At 40.1% G+C, this 23,121-nt stretch overlaps 1 protein-coding gene across 2 annotated transcripts in view; it reads right to left on the minus strand.

The window, feature by feature from the left end:
- The window catches only part of LOC140368636 (adenosine kinase-like), a 256,046-nt gene that overhangs the window by 28,755 nt on the left and 204,170 nt on the right, over positions 1-23,121 (minus strand). The gene's annotated exons all lie outside the window — the stretch shown is intronic.

The raw sequence follows: 23,121 nt of genomic DNA on the forward strand, positions 1-23,121 counted from the left end.
CTTCTCCCATTTTTTCCATTCTCACCACAAACTCATCCACCACAAAGTTTTACTACCAACTTTGTATAGACCAATGGAGTCATAGTTTGTGTTCAAATAAAGCTTCATGTATCGTCAGATATTTTGGTCCAACCAAACTAAAATAATAATTGAAGCCGCGAGCGGCGATAAAGGCCCTCGCCCCCCGGCTTCAGCTTGGAAATCTTCACAAACGCTCCAATAACATAAAATAAAAAGAAACATACTTTTTTTGAAAATTTGAAATTCGAATTCACTATGACCATCTTCAAAGTTATAACAGTTCATTGCTCATGGGTTTTGTGTCTTGAGAAAATGCCAAAAGTACGACAAAGTGCACTTTTGTCAGGGCCGTGATTGATCCAATCCTTCCTTTATGATTTAGGGCAGGGACATAATATAATCGTTTACATTTTTATAGTGTCATATTCTATTGCGACTTTTTTGGCGTCGGGCTCCCATTGGCCCCATGTTAATAGATTTTTGAGGTGGTGCTACTGAGCCATCTTTTAATATTTTTTCACAGAATCTTCACTCAAAATTAGAACTCACAGAACCACAGAGTCTAATTTTTGATACCACTCACGGGCATATCCGTCCTTGTTTACTACTCGATTTTGGCGTTTTTCCAGCCCCCGGATACATTTTTAATAAGTTCCTCGCCGGGACAATTCTCTTCCTTTGGCTAGGGCCTAATAATAAGGAGGATCAGTCTATCTCTAATACCAACAGTAATAACAATAATAGCAATTAACTTGAAATGAAATGGTTCATTTATCCAAATCTTTCATCGCCAGATGACATAAAAACAACAATTAAATAAACATAAGCCAATGTACTGGAGTGTACTGTATGAAGACCCACTTGAGAACAATACAATCATACCCTTTTCAACAAAATGAATAGGTCTGGCATCTCTTTCTTTAACATTTGTTACAGTCCGAATGAATTTTACCCAGACGTTAAACTCGGACATAACATTAATTAACTACATTTTTTGGTTTGAATGGAAGTTTTCAAACAAATGTACAAAAAGAGCTGCACCGTTCCAACAACACACATGTTTTTCCTCACCGGGGACACACCAGCTCCTTTAAGTTCGATACATATGAATTAACCTTGTCTCGGTGCTTATGTATTTTGAAGCCATGATGTATTATCCATATTTCTTCCATTGGAAAAAATCTTATTTGTCCCATAAATCCATAGTTTATACAGTTTCTGACGTGAATTTCCTGGCTACTCGGTGCTCCAGTTACTTAAGAGGAAGGCATGTGTTAGTGTCATTAAGGAACAGAGCCAAGTGTGTCCTAGAGGTAAAATATGTGGCCAGATGTTTCAGGAAAGTGCTTAATGGCTGCTTTAGTGTGGTCTCGTAAATACTGCACAGTACTGGTGAAAATGCACTGGACAACAAACTGAACCAGATTATGTACAGGTTTTATACAAGGTCTTGGGAGTGGGTTTTCCCCCCCTTTTCCCCCCGTAACAATATTATTTCTTTGTCACAAACTGATCTGTGTTTTGTTTAAGTCATACGTGTTTCAGTCATGATGCAGTCTCTACCTCCAGCGCTCAAAAACGCTCCGTTCAACAACATGACGTCATCCAGTGCTAATCCAGGAAGTGCTCGTCTGTGATTTAAAGTCCATATTACTTTACAGGACTTGATTTGTTGACTATAAGACAAGATATTATTTTAACCAGACCAGTGCGGTACAAGAAAACCTTAAATTGTCATAATGGACTGGGAAAAAAGAAAAAACTAATTGGGAAGGAGTATAATAAACACAAACGTTGGATTGAGGAGGCCAGTGCGATACGTAAACGCGCACCGGACAGTGAACAGAGACGAGGGGGGCATATCAGCTTTCAAGGACCTTGAGAAGTCGGACTGCAGATGGCGCTGTCCCACACCAATGTAGGTAAGAGAATGGCACCAGAACCCGTGTAAATCGTCGCCGAGGTTTAAAGAAAACGCTGACTGTTTAAAAATGTGATAAACAAACGTGAACGATCAAATTAAGCTTTTTAAAGTGATTTTAAAGTGACTGGAAAAGCACAATGACGTTGCAGCCAACCAATTTTGTCAGTTTTTTTAAGTTATCTCATGCTAGAGGTGGAAGATCAATCAAAAAAGATTTATATTATTATCACAAATGTTGTTTTGGAGCTAAGCAAAAATGTAATATCTATAATGAAAACAATTAAACACAGTTAACGAATGGATACACAGTGAGAAAATAAAATTAATTGAAATAAAACCATATTTGCAACACTCTCATCAAAGTTGGAAGGTGGTCGTAATGTTTTGGCTGACAACAGTGTTCATCTCACCGTTTATTACTGCTGGAAACCATATGTAAATTCCATATTTATTATTCTCAAGTTCTTCCTTCACCTCTGCATTCCGGCGTTGATGTTTCGTCTCATTTGCTTTTACTATTTACAACATAATATTGACTTTTTGCCTCCTCTCTAAGTTGCGCAGAGTTCTCGAGGGCCATGTAAACCCATTTCTTCAAACTACCTTGTCAAAACCGCAGTATTTCAAGAGGAAATGTTTAGAAAATGGCAGAGAGATGAGTGAAGGGTTGTTGTTTTTTTCCTCTCCTCCTCAGTCCCTCGCTCTTGTTAGCAGACACATTATTATTTGCTGGAGAAAAATGCGTGGGTGTTTGTGGCAAAGATAATTGAGCTGCTTCTGTGAGCTACATGAGAAAACTGTAATCCTTTTCAGGGCGTTTATTAATTTGCCTGCGCGCGAGTCAACAATATTTGGTCACTGAAATGGAAAATATGCCATCTTATTCTTGTATTTGAGGAAAGCGGTTTAAACACCTGATTGTAATATCATTTGTTCTTGGCGCACTGTGTACAAATGAGGCAGGTATTGCGTTACATGTTCAGATACAGTGCATTTATACGGGCTTGGGACGCACAACGCTTTGAACACATCTTTACTTAGACCTAGAACCTCTGTTACAGCCTAAAACGTTTGATATTAATCTTATGATGGCAGAGAATGTTCACACTCACAGTAAAATGTACTTCTTATTGTAATCTGGGCCAATTAAGCAAGAAGCCTGAGGGTTAAGGAAAATTGGACCGCATTTGCCCCCCGGCCACAGTTTGGACACCCTTGGGCTAAATGATGTTTCGAGAGTTACTATTTAATACATTTTAATAAACAAAGCATTTTATTATTCCATAGTATTGTGTAAACAGGGTCCAAGCTTCTGATATATTTATGTTTTTTTTGTAGTTGTTATTGTAATATATTTCTAACAAAAACATGACAAAATGTATTTTAAAAAAATTCAGATTTTCATCAATAATACACTTTATTTTAAGTATTCATATTATTTCAAAATTTGAATTGATTTATAATGTACCCGTATTTTCCGGACTATAAGTCGCACCTTTTTTCATAGTTTTGGCCGGGGTGCGACTTATATTTATACTTATATTGCAACTACATTTCATACTCCAGTGCAACTTACATATGTTTTTTTCGTCTCTATTATGCATTTTTTGGCTGGTGCGACTTATACTCCGGAAAATACGGTATTTGAAAAGTCTCAATGTTTAATAGAAATAATTATTTAACTGGGCGACAAATCAAAAAATGACAAGTCGACTAAAATAATCATCGCAGCCTTATCATTGGAATCAAAACGCTAAATTGAGACTCTTCCTCACCACATGATGGAGTCAAGGATTTCGCAATGACACTTAAACGCGTTTGCACAGAATTTCAGCGAACACAAAGCAAAACATCACGTTACTCTTCTTCCAGGCACTACTTCTTTAACGTTGTCGTCTGCTCTCGCCATGCTCGTGATTTCTCCCCTCGTTATCCACAAACACGCGCTTTACACAGCATTTACTCCCAGACTGTCCTGTACGTTATGTATTTCAAAGGCCCGCCTGTAGAAGAAGGACACTATGTTGTTAATTGACACGAGCCGTTTTGGTGCGTTGCCGCTACATGTGCTGCTACAGCTGTCTGCGGTACAATACACTGACAAGCGCTTCAAGTGACATCTGCGAGGAGGAAGGCGTCTCGTTTACTCGGGAGATTGCGGCGATTGGACTCCCGACTTTGAAGCCACGTTCCCCCGAATTCTTATCGGAAAAGAGAGGGGAAAAAGCGCGCGTTGTTGTTGTTGTTGTTTTTTTCTTTCTTTACGCTGTGGCAGATTATAGAGCCGTCAGAATGTGAGAGATGTCATAGGCTTCGGCGGTCAAAAGGATATTTTTAGAGGCGCTTAAGTCAATAATCCACAGGGCAGTGACAGAAGTGGCGAGGGGCGGACGACAGAGGGAAACGCACTTGGCGCCGAGGCCGGTTTGTAAATCAAAACGTGTTTATCCGCGTAGCATAGTAATTGGCAACAGGAAGAACGCCTATATAAATGCTATTAAACGGACTGTGAGAAAGTACGACGAAGAAGCAGAAGCAGCAGCAGCAGCAGCAGCAGCACAGAGACGAGCTGCACGGGATGAATTTGTAAAAATAAATGAGCGGACGGAGGGTCATCGAAAGGTCACGGCTGGGAACGAGGTTGACCACTAGGGGGCAGGCTGCAGGTTTTAGGTTAAAGGCGCGCGGTGTAGCTTTTCCGCCACCAATTGTCTCCGTTGCCTTTGCCTTTTTTTATTCTTTATCTTTATTGCCTTATTCTTTAAAGTTATATCGTTCTTTAAAGGTGCCATAACATGCTTTTTTCACGTTTCGTAGTCTATCCTAAGTGTGTAATTGATAATAATAAGGGTTGTGCAACACCCTTAACATAATAGTTAAGAAATATCACCCAGACCTTGGACCCCCTCACCAACCCGGAAATGCAGACGGCTTGGTTTGATATTCGCCCCCACCCTTGCGAAGAGCGATCTGGCTCCCCCGCCCAACCCGTGACGTAGTCTCAGAGCGAGTGTGTGCCCTGCCCACCCGTGACGTAGCCCCACAGCTGTCTGCTCCACAGGCGGGAGGCGGGAGGTGAGGGGGGATAATGACGCGTGCTTGCCCTTATGACGCGGTCTTGCCCCACCGCCCGTCAGTTTGGAGATTCGAGGAAAGGAGATAGTCTGTACTAAAGCTACACACTGCGGGAATCAATAAAAAAAAACACTCTGGGTACATATATGAAGCACAAATAGCAATGTAAGAAGGTTAAAAGCTCTGAAAAGTCGATTTTGCATGTTATGGGACCTTTAAAGTGATCTTTCTTACATTTGTCCACTACAGGTGCAAAAATGTGTTTGATTTTCAATAACAACCGAAAAATTTAATTAAAATAAAAGTTTAATTTTAAATTGAATTGTTTGATGTTAATCCAAAGCAAAAGCGAGCCCCAGTGCGATACTATTTAGCGAAAAAATAAATACATAAATATATGATTTTTGCTAATTTTTGATGTTTTTATTAGCCCTATAATGTAATAAAAAGACATCCTTGCAGTGAGTGCTTGCATCTCCACAAACCTGACACAAACCTGTTCCTTGGGCTATAATAATCCCAGTGTGGCATAAAACATATACATATCTGCACGGAGCACGTTCCAGAGTATGGTTTTTAACTTTGTATTTCCATGGAATCCTTTAAGTGGTGTACTGTTGCTTTAAATAGACAAACATCAATTCTTCGCACCAACATTTTACTTCTATTTTGTGCCATTTTATCTCTGTTTTGTCTATTTTTTTTCATCTGGTTCTGCATCGTCACAGATGGAAAAGTAATCCTGGCCTCAGCTTAATCCTGCCCATTTTTCTTATGAACGCTTGCGAATTATGAACGACCAAAACAAGCATCTTAAGTGTTTAATTCAACGGTAAATAGCCTCCTTCGCCAGAGCTGTGTCGCCGGCAAGAAAATGAAAACAAAATCCCTCCACGACTCACATTAAAAAGAGAGAGACTACATTTAAACAGCGTTATTTCTACGCGATAAAGGCTGTTGTTTGGTTTGATATTTCCAAAGTGTTGCGCTCGATGGTTCTGTGGGCGGACTGTTCCTGGACGCGCTCCAAGCTATCAGTTTGTTGGGCACGTTCACCCATATGTTTTCACTTAGTTTGATAGAAGCGCTGAAGCTTTTTGTGTTGACGGCTTTGTTCGCTTGTCACCTGTTGTGGGACAAAACATATTACTTAATTATAAAAGAATCGCACAATAGAAACATATGCTGGACCCCCGGCGTGTCGTTTTCGCGCTTAATTAATACATATTTACACCATATTCTGAGGTTATGGTCCTTGCGAGTTAACTCCAATACGCCAGTACGTAAAGATGCATTTCTATTATGATAAATATTTGTAATTCCTTCCTGATATTTAGCTTGAAGTACATGCTGTAGATAAATGCCTGGACCAAAGCGAGATAGCAGCTGAAAAACGTAAATAAACTATTACCTTTTGACATTGAATACACTTTTTATTCTTTTGTCTACGTTGCTATTTGTGGTTTTTGCATCATTCTTCAGTATTAGAAAATGACATCAGTCAGCACCTCAAAAAGATAGGAATTTCTACCATAAAATTTAACAAAATCTGGTAGATTACTGCAAAAGTGAATATTCCCAATCGTCATAATGCGCTGCAAACTACGTAAACTAACCAAAAAGATGATTTATGGTCATTTAACCAGCATTTGTTAAAAGTCCTGACTGAGATCCTGGTTCAAGATATGTAAATGAGACACAATTCATCATTTCCTTGGGATTATTAACATTTATGGACACAGTGGAGTTTTTTGGAGTGAACGGTAAATTTTTCAGTTTTTTTGCACAGTTTCTTAATACTTTTTTGTGTGCAGAGCGAACTTTAACAATGTTGTGATCGTTTGTGTGTATTTTAGGTCTGAAATAATAGAAATTCATAGTTTTGAGATTTTTTAAGCCTGAAATTCAATGTAAACCCAAAAAATTGTATTATTTGTTATTTTCACACTGACAACCACAAGAGGGCGCTCTAGGCTCTAAGCGACGCAGAAGAAGAATCTGTACTTCCTCTACATCCAGAGTTTGCGGAGTTGTTTAGAAGTGACACAGAGGAAGAAGAATTCAATGGATTCAGTGATTTAGTGATACATTTCCCCCAAAAATGCGACTTATACATGTTTTTTCCCCTCTATTATGCATTTTTTGGCTGGTGTGACTTATACTCCAGTGCGACTTATATGTGATATTATTTGTTATTTTTACACTTGCGACTTATATATGTTTTTTTCTTCTTCGTTTACAGTGTCGATGCAAATGTCGTCAACCCATTACAGCCTCCGAGAGAACGAAAATACACGTCTACAGAAAACACAACACAAAAGATATAACAATAGTTGCCAGAAAACGATTACACAAACGACCGCTTTGACGTGACAAAAGGTTTCGACGTCGTCACATTCACGGCGCGTGCTCGATGTCACGTGTCACGCAGCTTATGCCACGGAGACACGGAGGGGGGAAAAAATCCAATTCCACCGCGTGCTTAAGAGTATAATGACGGAGCCGGCCGCGGTGCTAAGGTTAACACGAGTTGATAAGCGGAGACGCGGTGCGGCCCCCGGGCAGGTCGGAAAACAAGCGTTTGCCCGAGCGCGACGCGGCGACACAAATTCAATTGTGTCTGACGTGGATGGAAGGTGACGCGAGGGGCCCCGGCGAGGAAAACCACAGCACCTTCATGTCTTCTTTCAGATTTAAGAAATATGTTCTGTGGCCTGTGTTAATCGAGTAGAGCAGCTCAGGGATGTAAATAAATCAATAAATACATTAGGTCACACGTTTATTAGCCTTAATTAAGCATGAACAAAGACAATTAAGCATGAACAAAGACAATTAAGCATGAACAGAGACAATTGAGCATGAACAAAGACAATTAAGCATGAACAGAGACAATTAAGCATGAACAGAGACAATTAAGCATGAACAAAGACAATTAAGCATGAACAGAGACAATTAAGCATGAACAAAGACAATTAAGCATGAACAGAGACAATTAAGCATGAACAAAGACAATTAAGCATGAACAGAGACAATTAAGCATGAACAAAGACAATTAAGCATGAACAAAGACAATTAAGCATGAACAGAGACAATTAAGCATGAACAGAGACAATTAAGCATGAACAAAGACAATTAAGCATGAACAGAGACAATTAAGCATGAACAAAGACAATTAAGCATGAACAGAGACAATTAAGCATGAACAGAGACAATTAAGCATGAACAGAGACAATTAAGCATGAACAAAGACAATTAAGCATGAACAGAGACAATTAAGCATGAACAGAGACAATTAAGCATGAACAGAGACAATTAAGCATGAACAAAGACAATTAAGCATGAACAGAGACAATTAAGCATGAACAGAGACAATTAAGCATGAACAGAGACAATTAAGCATGAACAAAGACTTACTTCACAATGAACAGAATGAATCAGGCTTAGTAGCTACTTAATGCCATAATCCTGCCTCCTGACACTAAACCCTTAATTAAGTAGTTACTAAGCCTGAATAATGATTAAAAACGATGTGTTCATGATTAATTAAGTCTGTGCTCATGCTTTTTAGGAGTGTTTCAGTTGCAAAATGAAATAATGATTATTTGAAAACATTTATTTATGTTCTGTAAAAGCAGATAAAGAATATATTTGTTGTATCATGTACTGTGTTTAGGATTCAGAACAGAATTTAATTAATTAAAAGGTGCGTAGTTGTTTGGTGAGTTTTTTCCCCCCAAGATAAAATTATAGCAATACAAAACACATGTAAAGAAAGATAAACCCTTGATAAATAGATGCATTTAACGCTGTATTGCGGAAAATTCCCGGCAAGGGCAAATGGAACGCACCTTTAATCTAAAATAAATTGATACAAAATATAATAAAGAAAAATCTAAATTAAACATTGAACAGTTTAATTTTTAACTAACTCGGGCTGAACGAGTTTGGGAAAATACTCTGACTGCGATTGTTCTGACGAGCGCTGCAGTTACAATCCCCTCTGCAATTAAAGTTTAACAGGTAAAATCCTGTTTAAATCATGGAACGTTTCAAATTAGACAAAAAAATAATGGAATACGAAAGTGCTAAACTATGAAAAAAAGAATCCAGAGACTTTGTTGAAACCTTTAAAAGAAGGTTGTAATGGGTAAGAAGGAACTAACTAGTGTTTTGGTGTAACACAACAGAACGTGAAAGTAAAAACCATTATTTCAGTCACTTTTGCAATACATATTTAAGCTGTTGTTAAAGTTTGGAAGCATCAGCACTTTATCCTTGCTCGAGCGGTGCCCATTGTAACAAAATTATATGACAAGAACGGAAAGATATCTGATGACTAAACCAAAAAGGACGAGGAAACGATTAGTCCCACACAAACCAAGTGGAACGTCACCACAAACTCCCCACTGAAAGCGAACAGGGCATGACGCCTCGGTTACATTTCAGATCACACGGCCAATTATAAACCGTCGAATACATATAATAACGGTAAGAGCGTGTTTTCCTATTGGTTTTTTGGGTTGCGGCGTCGCGCACGAGTGAGAGCGCTTTCAGAAAGACCCCGCGAAGGCAAACATCTGGCGTTTCGACTCGAGCCGCGGCGCGCATCACGCAGTCTGCGCAGGGAGAATGGATAACCAAAAACGAAAAACAAAACGACTTCTGAAGGGAAATGTGTCCCTGTTATCACTGCCGTAAAACCAGGAAGTTGTCAAGGACTTTTGAAGCAGAATGACGTGACGTGAAAGACGAGACTCGCGAGGAAAGGGTCATGTACAAACACAGGGAACGTAATCGGTGACTAAGTACATTTTAAAGTGCCTCCGACAGGTTGGAGGACTTGTTGAACTAAAATGCAGTTAAGATAAATATATTTTGAATTGTTGTTGTGTTGAAATTATACAAATTTTAATCACAGAAAAGCACATTTTTTAGGTTTATAATTTCACTTTCTGTTTGTAATGATGACATCACACTAGGAAACTACCCAGCAAACACTGGGCAAAAACTCATCTAATTTCAAACATTTTTAAAACATTTACAAATAAAAATGTATGAGAGCAACTTTTTTTTGTTGAATTAATGTTTAGAGAGTTGTTTCTTTGTCTAAATTATGCATAAACTTTGACTGGAATGAGTGTCCCTAGTGTGATGTCACTTCCGGTCATTTTCTACATATTTTTCCACAAATACCCGCTCGATTGGTGAAAAACGCTCTTTTAAATGTACAACAGGTATAAATACACCAAATAAATTAGAACATCGTAAAAACCTGTCATAGGCTCTTTCGTACATCGATGTGCGTGGACAGTCGTGGCTTCTAAGCACGTGTCGAGATTGGTTTCCTCAGCATACTACGCCCTTGTGACAGTAGACACGGACTCTAAGGTACAACTCGCTGAACAATATAGAGTTATTATACAGAAAATAATCTCCAAATAAACAGAAATATACTTCATCCACGTTTGCGGGTTTAGAAAACAGACAGAAGGTTGAAAAAAGTCAAACTGGCATCGAACAAAGGAAAGGAGAGGATAAATACTAAGGGAGGGGCAATTGAACACAGGTGAAATCATCAAAGAAGGTGATCAAATGGACAGGAAACCGGACAAAGGAAGGTGGTGAGTGTCAAAATAAAACAGGAAAACGAGCAACTGAACCGGTTGATCTACAGAGCTGTTTGAATGATCTGACCTAATGGGAGAACAAACAGAGCAAACAAAAAGCTATTGTTATGTGAAAAGCTAAAACATGACACAATTGTAGTCGTATTACATTTTGTGCGCTCTAAACCGCAATAGTCATTTAACACAGGTGAAAAATAGACATGGTTGTGTTGACTTCTTCAAAACGGCAGAGCTGAAGGTAAATTATCAGACGAATGTGAAATGTTTCTCAAAAGAATCATAAAAGTGCAGAAATATCACCTTTTTTCTAAGTGTATAACATGCCTTTTATCGATTTTCTTCTCTTTAATCAGCTCTTTTACCGCACACCCCAAAGCATACGCCGATGTACTTCGTGGCACTGGTTGGAGGATGGATCAAATGCAGTGTGTGTATTCATAGCAAGTCTCTCTGTCCTCTCACATTGCATTACGTTTATGTATTCACACAAGCATCATGCCCTAGTTTAGGATCTGTCCTTTTAACCCCTTTAAACAAGTGGCCGATGCTGCAGTGCGCTGCCAGGGTGCATTATGGGAGTGATGATGAAACGCCTCGGGTCAGAGACAAGGCCCTGTTTCTCACAAAGATGTTCAGCCATAACATTACGACCACTGACAGGCGAAGTCAGATTATCTTGTCACTATGAGACCTGAAAGCGGTTACATATACGAGGTTTGAAGAGAATTTTCACGGAGAGTTCTTAAGTTATTTTGACAAAGATCAAATTGTGAAAAAGACAAGTGGAGCCGAGCGTCTCTGCAGCTCTTGTAAGTTTTCCTGATCTTCATTGGTCAGTATTGATCAAATGTGACTTAATCCTGTGCAATACCGTCATATTCATGTGCATATAACTGATGTATATAAGAGTGTTTACTTTACCACTATTATTAGTATTATTTTGTCTTATGCTAGCTATTTTTATTTTATTTTATTCTATCTTTTTTTTTTCCTCCCCTCTATTCCTTATTAAGATATGAGAGGTTCTGTCTATAGGAGTTTTAGAGTTTTATAACGTTTTTCTATTAAGAGTTTTTTAAAAGTTCATATACGTTATCTGTTCTTCTGTATCTACCTGCGTTGCAACACCAAAATTTCCCCATGTGTGGACAAATAAAGGCATATTAACTGATTTATGGCTGAATGTTTATAAAGGCAAGTGTTTGTGTCTTGATGCTAATGCTATCGTTTCAGGCAAAATCGACTTTTAACCATATGATAATAGTTTTCCCTTCTCATTAAACCACTTGCAGTTGTATTTAGAGTTTGCATGTTTGAGTAATATAATTCACAAGATGCTGAGAGAGGGGCTGGAGAAGGCGTGGAAGGTGAGGGGGGAAAGCCGTGCCCGAGGAGACCACCCGCAGAGGGCGAGAAGGGAATCTGACCCACGGGTGTCGTAGATTAGAACTATAGGTCTGCTTTAAAGTAATGCCACAAACTGAAATAATCTGCACATAAAAACTGGTAGTATTCCCTATAAATATTACTTAGCTGTTTTGTTACATTTAGTTTGAATTAAAGTTAGTATTAGCTTGAAGTACATATGATCCGTCAGTACTTGACTTCAGTTACCGATGATGCCGTTGTGCACAGAGCATCGCAATTGAATCAAACGCACAATTTGACGGGTTGCACTTGGCAAACTGCAATGTCATGTTTTATTTCTCTAAAATAATGACCTCCACATAAAAAATATCTCATCTGCTTGGGTATAAAACCTTCTAACCGTGTAGTTTACGCCTCTACAAACATCCGAAATGCAGTTTATATTTTAATTCCCTCTCACAAATTAATACTCTTGGATATGTTAAAATGCGTGAACTAGCACTTGATCTTACAATACACATCTAATTGTCCTCTCAAAATATGTGTCCCAAATTATTCAACCGCTATTAATCTCCTTTTCTCTGTTCCGCCCGTGTATTTTGGATAGTGTTTAACTTCCTTTGATTCATGATGTGCTTGCAATAACACGGCTGAATGGAATACGCCACACGGTATAATAGAAACACGGGAGATTGCCATCGGAGATGGCGCGCACCGATAGAAGTGTGTGGGGAGCGAGCGTTCAGGAGCGCTGGGACAGATTAGGCTGAGCAAATCCCTAAGCAGGACATCCCGGAGGACGAGGCTAAACAATGCGCCTCGGAGCTCATCGAACCTTTGGGAACGGAGACAAACGCGACAAACGGCATCTCAAAGCTTTATGTGACAAGACGGTATAATAGTGCTTTGTGTTACCGTAGTCGTCTGCTACATTTAAAGACTCTACGGATAAAAGAGAGACGAATACATGTCGTGTTTGGCGTTTGGAAATGGAAACCGATTTGCTTTAGAACGCTTTTGAACGGCTCTTGCTCAAGGGCTGGTTAAGTTGTACCTGAATTATACTTTTTAATCCTGAAGCAGATTCACAAAAAGAACTTTTTTGGCGCTGTGAGACGTGGCTAAAGCTAGCATCAACACAGAACTACTTCCTGTTTATCGTCAGATTTATCTCACTACTCTCTCTCTCACGTCTTTTTGTGTAATGCATGAGGTTTGAATAATGTTAGATGCGTTTTATATATTGTTTTGGTCTTGATGCGTCAATAAACGGGAAACAGCTGTTGCTAACGTGCGCTAGCTTGCTTTGCTAGGTCTGTTGGCTCAATGTATAAAGTTATCATCACAGGAAATATGGCGGTTTACTAATGTATCAAGTCAGTTTAAAAAAAAATCAGTTTATATCTGCTTTTTGCCATGTTGTTTTCACCTGAGTTTGCGCTCTCTCTCGTCCAATCAACTCGCGCTAAAGCGTACCGGGAGCCATAAGGGAGCCAGAGCGCTTTGGAAGCTACTTTCCCACAGGATCCGCTTTGAATGGCTTGAATAAAATAAATAAACTGGTACATAAAACAGTAGAGACACTTTTTGACCGTCCCGATCTGCTCCAAAGTGAACCAGTGGAAACATGGCTATAAAACATGTTACTATTATCTATAAAGCATCTGCAGGTGTTACTAAAAGAATAACCTGACAGTAAATGGTCTCGCCTCTCTACAGATCTGACCAGCTTGTCTCCATAGAGATAGAGAAACTTAATGTCATACAGTGGAACATTCCAGGCTTTACAGTAAAATCTCCACGATGACCTGATTTCTGAGTGCAAATTATAGGTTTAGGACTAAAAAAAAGCAGCTGCGAGTGTTGAAGTTGCTTAGTTTAGCAGTGAAAAGTTTGACATACAGACTTAAAAACACAGAGGAGCGCTTCCTGGAGGACACTGCCAATTTTCTTTTTCTAAAATCCCTCTTTTCAGTCGCACGTCCCCTCTGCTTCTTTGTCTTCTGGATACAAACTTGTGAAAACCACACACAGACAACCACCTGCTCCAGAGTTAAGTTTCACTTTTCACTTTTATTATTTCCCTCGACTTTTCTCCTTTCAGTCCAGAGCTCAGCAGATGGTCCATTGTTAGCACGCGGCGGCTTCCGCTGTGCACAACATGACATTTACCTCAAATTATTGTCACAACACTCGGCTTTCACTGAGCGATAAAGTCACAGTTTTGAGAAAATATGCCGTCATGTAAATGTGATTAGTGGTGAAATCTGATTTAGATTTGCATAATTTTGTCATGCGAAGCAACAAAACGTGAAGCTGCAAAGTCAGAGTGTGTCCTTCCAACTATAGCTTCATCGACAGCGTTTAATGTTAAATTTGTGTCATTAATGGTCTTTAATATATTACAGGTGATGGCAAACTTTATTTTCTACTGTCCTGCAAAATAAATTATTACTAATTAAACTTTTTTTCATGTTTTAAGGAATGTTTTTAAATTAATTCCATTATTTTTGGATACAATGTGAATCAACCCATTTCTATTATTATTCTGTAGTAACAATGAACATAATTAATAATAAAATGAATAATACAAATAAAAACTAATACGTCTAGTTTGTTCTATTAATTATTAAAACATGTAAGATTATTAATTATTAAAACATGTGAGATAATATGATACTGAAATATGTTGCACAATTAGATTTTTTTTTTTTTCTTTTTTCCCCCAAAATATAACATTTCTAAATTGGGAAAATGCTTTTGAATCCATTATTTTCAGGGGTATTCACACTTTTTAGGAGGATTTTGTACAGTTTCCGACAACACAGAGATTAAACAGAATATTGTCACGTTAAATACACAACATATATGACCCCTGAGTGAATATCATCAAGACCCAACACAGATAATATTCCCGTCATCTTTCATAAAAGCTGTACAGTCGAACGGTGACCGATTTTGTGTGAGATTAAAAAAAATCGCAGAAAAAAATAAAAATAAAAAAATCCCATCTCCTTAGCTCCATCTCGGCTCGCTCTGTCCCGACTTGAAAGCAGGTCTTGACTGACGCTTTCATCACTCCAATTTCTGCACTGGCCTTTTGGTGCCACCCTATTACGCGCCTCTCTCCGTTTGGGGGCAGGACGGGACCCCCGCGAACTCCGCCGGGACACGACACTCCGAGGAGCGGAGGTTAAACTACCGGAAACATAAATATGATAGTGATCCGGGCGCGGGAGTAGCAGGCAGGTCGCCTCGGCAGTCTCCCCGCACTCCCTCTGTTGTTTCGGGGTTAATGGGGGCCGCGGCTGGGCCTTTGAGCTGGGGGGGAGTCGGCTATCGGTGATGTACTGTAGCTTTATCTCCCGAGCTAAAGGTTCGCTATCGCACATCGCGCCTCCGGCTTTACGGGGAGGACGACGCTCGGAGGACCGCGGCGCTCTGACTGGATGTGTTTCACGCTGGACACGCTTCAAAAGATGAGGGGGAGCTTTTAACCGCTCTGGGTGGGTTTTTAACGTGGTTTATGGAGTCAGAACTGGACATAGCAGAAAAGTGGATAGGTTGAAGTTCTGTTTGAGTCCTTTATGGATTCTTTTTAAATGTAAAAACAAAGCAAATGTAGCAAATGTAAAAACAATACACAAAGGATCCTCCAGGACTGTTTTGAATCAGCAGTTGTGAATGTTCAATCCTGTTCATTTTAATAGGAAAGCAAATTAAAAACTTGTGGTTGTTGTTTACATGCTGGCTAAATTTGACAATGAGCATTAAGATGCTAGTAAACTTCAAACTCTTTCCTTCCTTTTTTAACCGTTATATTATGAAAAACAGAACAGGAACAGAATGAAAAAAACAAAAAAACAAGCTAAAACAAATCAGGTGTAGCTTGTAACAAAGTCCAGCATATGCGCCCGAACAGAAACGTCCCATCTGTCCCTGCGTTTGTCAAGTTTGTCTGCTTTTAAATTTACTCCCCGCATAATCCTTTCCCTTTTTTCGACGTCCACTGCCAATTGCCAAATCCATTTTCCTAAAGTTTACTTATCGTTGTAGAATTCGTGGCGCTTGGTGAAGCAAACAGTTGTGGCCGGCAACAGCTTTTGGTGCGATTTGTCCAGCATTTGTCCTCTTTATTATGTGGGTGGATGGATGGATGCTAATTTCAGCGCTAATTTCGCTGACGTCAATAATCGACGCAAAGCATTTCCACACAATGTTTTCTAACGATGCTCCGGTGTTACCCACGTGCGGTCGTGCGGTCGTCAGTCGCCAAAACGCCTCTGGTTTGTCATACGTTGTGATGTTTGGAGGCTATAACGCTAACTCTCCCATTGAAAACACATTGGTGCAAACGCGTGGAGCGGCGCCGGCCTTTGGAACGCTGCCGTACAGTTCGCAAACGCCGCCACTGATTCGGCATTGGATAGACCTCAAACGGACAGCGGGGTTTGCTTTAGCCCCTCTTTAAAACGACAACGATCCTAGAAATACTTGACAGATTTGGAAAGCGAACCCACCACTCGATCCAACACTCGAACGCGGATACAAACTGTTCGCGACATTGATTTTTCCACATTCTAAGCGATTGACTTGGCCTTCTCTTCCTTTCCTTTCCTCCCGTTTTCTCCACCTCTGTCTCTCGTTTTCGTGCTTTCGCTTTCTTCATTCCCCCCCACTTTTGTCTCTCCCTCTCTCACCCGATCTATCACTTTTTTCCCTCTCTCTCAGGTCCCATAGACTTTCCAGTAAATAAAACAGACATCGGGTTGCTGGCGTCGTGTACAAAGGTCAAGAAAAGCAAAGTGTTTTTTTTTTCTCCTTCTATTTTCTTCTCTGTTGGAGCTGTCGAGAACTGCGGCCACGGCCTCCGGAGTGTAATAAGCATATGAACGTTTTGGCCCGTGCAGTCTGCTCCTAATGAGAACCAAAGAGCCGGTCCGGAGGGACTCGCATGCTTCAGACAATCCAAAAAAAAAAAAAAAAAAAAAAAAAAAAACGACGCGAGGAGGGAGAGCGGCCCAATAATTCAAACCATTCGCGTTCACATGAGAATTCGAAAGCTTTGTCTACGAAATTTGGCAGTTTTCGGAGAGCGAGACACAGTCCAATATGTTTCAATGTGTTGTTTGTTGATGTGGCACGAGATGGACCTTCGCCAAAGTTGAGGAAATAACGTGCGGCTCAAAAAGAGTGAATCGTTTCAATCTGCAGATACCCGCGGCGACGGCACGGCTTTGCAACGGGGGGGGGGGGGGGGGGGGGAATATTTGGCGTGATGCAATAAAAATTCCAAATGAATTAGAAACCACTCGTTTTGCTTGAGTTCAAATGGGCGGCTTAGAAAACGAGCGCTCGGGCAAATTAATGAAGAGTTACAGGCGATAAAACGTGCTACTGAAAGTGTGTGAAATGAAGATCAGGAAATTGCATAAATGAATGTGCGTGCAGTAAAATTGGACGGCGTTTTGGCAGTAGAAAGAGGTTTTCCATACGCCTTAATGCAATAAAACCAAACTGTTTGTGTTAATAGTGCTGTTTGGTCCCAAATAAACAACATAAAAATGTCTTTCTTAAACGTCTGCTTGTAAATATCTACACACTGTGTCACTGAAAGGAAAGGAACAAACAATGTGAGAACAAACTTCCCCCAAAAAACTGACATTACCACTTATTGTCTTATTGTCTAATAACCTTTTGTCTTCATAAACAAACAAACAAAAGCAATTAATCGCAGTTTTGTCTCTGTTAAGTTTTTATTTTGTCGGAGTTGAACTATTACATAAAGTCATGAACATATTTGCTTTAATATAACAGAAATTACTGTGTGAAAAAAGTATATCCAAATATTGCAATAGTATCAATATCACAGTACCTTGACAGAATGGCTGCATTTGGTATGGGAATTGAACCTGCAACCTTCCAGTTTTATGCAACCATTTAAGTATTAGCAAGATGTTTCTTGGTGAACTTGAAGGAGAACTAAGTAACATATTAAACGTCCCTGTGATGGTGGAATGTACTTTCAGGGCGTTTGAAGTGTCCGTCGTCGCCCCCTGCTGCCTTGGGGCGGAAAAACCAGCCAAAGACAACTCTCCTGAGAAACCCTGGCTTTACTTTTTTATATTTGTCAATTTGTCAATATTTTTGATAAAGGAAAACAGACATTTTTAAAAATCTGGTGCATCCGTTCACTGACCATGTATTTCCACAAGAAAGCTGCAGGGGGAGCTCTATCGTCTAACTTAGTTCTGCTTAAAAAGGTACTACGCTTGATGGAGCTTGATCCTAACTTTTTGGTTGGTGACTGGTTGGTTCTGAGAGTGGTAGGGCATCTGGGTGAAAAAGAGTAGGTTTGATGATATATGTGACTGAACATGGCCAATCCAGTTACATGTCTACCCGGAGACATTTTGAGTTATTCACAGATTCTGAAAGTGTGAATTCAAAGCTTTCCAATGATGTCTCACTCATGTAGATCTGATAATATTTGAGTAAGTTGTGGTCATTTGAATTTATACAACTCTCAAACCCATTCACTGAGAAAACGGCTTCCAAAGTTTCTCACCGGAGTGAGCCCAGAGTCACAGGGGGGCTCATTTGCATCTCATTGAGATAAACCCTCCCCCTGTCACACTGACACCACCTCCCCCTACAGCTGTCACTCAAGACTCAAGAGGAGTGTTGTTATTGATGGTAACTGGACTTGAATCAGAATTAGAAGTTACTATATTAAAATGGAAATACTTGGATTACAAAAGGCCCTGAATAGAATCAAAGAATCAGAATGAGAATAGGGTTCATTGCATTTGTCGATAAACATAATTCACAGGTGATTCAGTGCACCAACAATGGTGCACTGAATGATTCAACACAAACAACAAAAGATAAGATAAGATAAGATAAGATAAGATAGCCTTTAATGTTACAACGCAGTAGATAAAGGGGGAAAGGACAGTAACTTATAGGAAGTTTAAAAAACACTCTTAATAGAAGAACTCTTATAAACAGATGCCAGGGCCAGGTATACGAACTGTAACGGGTCCATGGCTTTGAATATATGAGATATGAGATAATAGATATGATATGTACACCACCAGAGTCCAATTACATCAGAGATCACATCCTCATCCTCTTCTTCGTCTGTGCACTCTTCTGTGCTGTGACTCTCGGCTCTTGGCATCAAAGCTGTAAACAAATAACAGGACATTTAAGAAATGGCTAACTATTTCACATAAAACACTCATTAACTATTTATTTTTTTTAACACAATGTGAGAGTTTCAATATAAATACCTGAAGTGCTGATAACTCTTGATCTTTGGAAGCCGTCTGAAGAAGGGACTCAGATGCTTCTGCCAGTCCAAGTTCTTGACAAACACTTTGCCATCCGCCGTTCCAACAAGCTGTGGGATATTGAGGTGAGACTCAGGAGAGCTGTTTTCCACTACCTGATGACAAGGGCGACAATGTAAAAAAATGAGAACAGAAGAAACATATCTTAAGCAGAGAGCAGCACTGAAGTTTTGCCAGGCTAATGTTTACACATTACAGTAGTCAAATAATATAAACTAACCTCAGCAATGTCTTCCAAAGTGTCAACCCTGGTCTACATGTATGCTCGCTTGATAATCTGATGATCTGTGCGTGGCCTGCAGCTTCTGATGTGTGGGAGAAGCTGTTTCCACAGTGATCTGAAGCTTGATGTACAAACTGCAGGCTCACCTGAAAAACAGATGTTGCTTATGGTTAATTATACTCTAATCATTAGAACACGAAAATCACCAAAATAATGTTTTACACTTACCACGCTCCTTAGCAGACTTCACGTAGAGACAGGTCATGTCAGTCAGGGTGTCTTTGCTAATTCTGAAAAGGGGGATAAAAGGATTAGGGTTAACAGTAATATGGGAATAACACGCTTCACAGATAACAGTTCACATTGTGACGTTAACGGTGTATTTAAGATGAAAAACGCGGAGATATTGGGACATCTGCCCTCGGCTAGCGATGCTAGCTAGCTCACTTGAGATAACACTGCTCGTAAAAGCAGAACACTTGCAGAACAGCACACCAAAACATAAACATACACTCGAGTTTAAAACCGGCGCACATTAAAGTGATTAAAAGCGGGTGTTTTAGTCGCAAAGCTTACCTGGTTCAGCCGTCCTGTTGTCTCTCCCAACACCGTGCACAGAGAGACACACAGGAAGCTGATAATGGCCAGGCAAGCGCGTGATTGGTTCGAGTGACGCAGTGCGTGCGTGACGTGCAACGTACGTAAGCCACGTGACCAGAAGTGGTATCGGGAGTTGTAGTTTTTTTCTCTTCCCACGCCGAAAAATAACCCGATAACATAGCAAAGTTTAGCTTACAACTTAGCTCCGAATAGCTGCGTTTAGCTCCAGGCTGTGGGGCTAACAGCCGGTTTAGCACCATAAAACACACACAAAGCACGACCCACATAACCCACGGGCCAACCCACGCCGAAAAATAACCCGATAACATGGTGATAACAGCAAGTAGTCACATTAAGCCCGTATTGCAGAGTGCACTGAAGCAACATGTTAGCTTAGCATTAGCTCCACCGGAGCAGACAAGTAAGATTCTAAAGTGATCACGAGACTGCCTTAAAACACAGCGTTAAAGCAATAATTTAGTAGTAAAGTAAAAGTGTACCTGAGTAAACAGTTCCGTTGCAATGTAGTCCAGGAAATGTAAGCTCTGAAGACTGTGCTCTGCAGACGGTCTGGAGTAATGAGAGGAAAACACGGAGCACGCAGCTGTAGCCATGCGGATCACAGCTGATTGGTGGAAAATGTAAACAACACGTTGGCTAGAAAAAGGTGACGCCCCCCAGGAGAGCAGGAAAAAGACCCGAAAACTCCACATTTTTAACAGCTTAATGTATACGTTTAAGACAACCAATAGTGTTATCTGAAGCACACAAGGGCTTATTCATAACTTCAACTAGCACATTCTGCAAAAAAACGAAAATCACAAATTTGGGGAAAAAAAAGTAAAATGCTGTTTTTCTCAGTTTCACCGAGGCCGACATGGTCCGACAATTGCCATGGCGTGTCACATATGTGAAAATCTAATTAAAAACGTTAATTGCAATTGACTTCCTGCCAACACGCAAAACGATGTATGAGGTGTATTGGTATCTACGGTTGTTCACACTTGGTCTGGTCTGGTTTGAGCCATGATTTAGACTTGGTTTAGCCCTGTTCTTGTCCTAATTCAATTCCGGTTTATGTGCAGACCCAATTTTACTACATTTAAGTGTGAACGCTCACCTTAAATCGCCCCGAAACCAAAAATCCCAAACATTTCAAGACATTCTCAGTGGCTTGGAGGCATTTTACGGGCACAGCAGTCATAAAACCGCTGGCAAAGCACTTTAATTAAAGGCATTAATTGAGAGCTCAGATTTCGTACTCTTCAGCCTCAAACCATGTTCCCAGACCTCTTCTCTCTAATATCCAACTTGCCGAAGACTCCTGGCTGCGTCTCCATCCAGCGCCTTGTTAAAACCGCTCGCCGCTCTCGCATTACGCCCCGCGGACCTCCGTCGGTTCCAGACATTTCACGGTTCAAACTCGGGGGGTTTCGAGTCGAACCGAGGCAGATTACGGTGGTTAGCGGGACTCCACGCTGGCTAACCGGGCTGGTGAAGAAAAAACACACAGTTGTGTCTAGGAAAAACAAAAGGCTGTGCGCTTGGACGGGTCTTGGGGCCGGCCGCTCTGATCTGACGCTCTGCAGCGGTTTGAAGAGAAGATGGGGTGAAGTTGATGGTTTAATTGCAGCGTGTGTTGAGCCAGACGTTTGGACCGGTTCTTTATGTGAGCTGTATCTGGGAATTCCACCAACGGAGTCAATGGAGGCGATCTGAACTTTTGAACAAACGGATGGGCTCTGTTTTTTATTATTCTTCATCCAAGCCCATAAAAACAGCAGTAAATGCAATACGTTTGACTCACGTTAATCGGTTTTGTTGTATTCAGAGGCAGGAGCCAAAAATTTTACTCAAGTAGAAGTAAAAGGTATTTGGGGAAACGATACAACTCGAGTAAGTGCAACTGTCTGGATGTAGCGTGTAATTTGAAGAATAAATCATTGAATAATGAACGCAATCTGGTTCTCAGAAGGTCAAACCACTAAATGAGAAAAATGAAATCACATCTGAAAAGAGCGGCGCATGAAACACAAACGTTCATATAATTTTACAGTCTCGGGGTAAAGCTTTTGTCACTCGTAAACACTTTTACTCAAGTAAGAGTTCTGTTACACACACAAGTAGGAGTAAAAATATTATATATATATATTATATGTCTGAATATTCCAAAATGTTTCCTGAGGTACAATTGTAGGAAAACCGTACGTAAATGTATCTCTCCACCTCTGCCACTGTTAAAATGTGTTAACCACATTAAAGCAGAGGTACCGCATTTACAAAGTAGGAACCCGTATTTTCCGGACTATAAATCGCACCTTTGTTCATAGTTTTGGCCGGGGTGCGACTTATACTTATATTAATACTTATATACTTATACTCCGGAGCAACTTATTTGTGATATTATTTGTTATTTTCACACTTTTCACACCACATTTCATACTCCAGTGCGACTTATATATGTTTTTTTCTTCTCTATTATGCATTTTTTGGCTGGTGCGACTTATACTCCAGTGCGACTTATATATGTATTTTTTTTTTTTTTTTCTACTATGCATTTTTTGGCTGGTGCGACTTATACTCTAGAAAATACGGTATTTAAATCAGACTCACAAACCCCTCTGATATTCACGTGCATGCATGTTTGTCCACGGCTTCAGACCAGTTGCTCTCATCTAAAACATTTATATAGCACATGCTTCTTTCTTGCCTGTCACACATTTTCTTCTTTCTTTTTTTCCTTGTGAGCAGCCACATATTCTTTTTTCGAAAAACCCACTTGAAAAAACCCCCCCATCAAATCCGGAACTCGACGTTCCACATACATTTCACGTACACTGTGTAAATTACTTGCTGCCGCTTTGTATTTCGCGACCATTATTATTCAAGAGCCGCGCGACTGACAGCCGCATTGTACAAATATGGCTG

Source organism: Eucyclogobius newberryi, unplaced genomic scaffold (genome assembly GCF_026437365.1).
Source record: "Eucyclogobius newberryi isolate DKJ021-1_F unplaced genomic scaffold, fEucNew1.0.hap1 SCAF_20, whole genome shotgun sequence".
Classification (NCBI taxonomy): domain Eukaryota; kingdom Metazoa; phylum Chordata; class Actinopteri; order Gobiiformes; family Gobiidae; genus Eucyclogobius; species Eucyclogobius newberryi.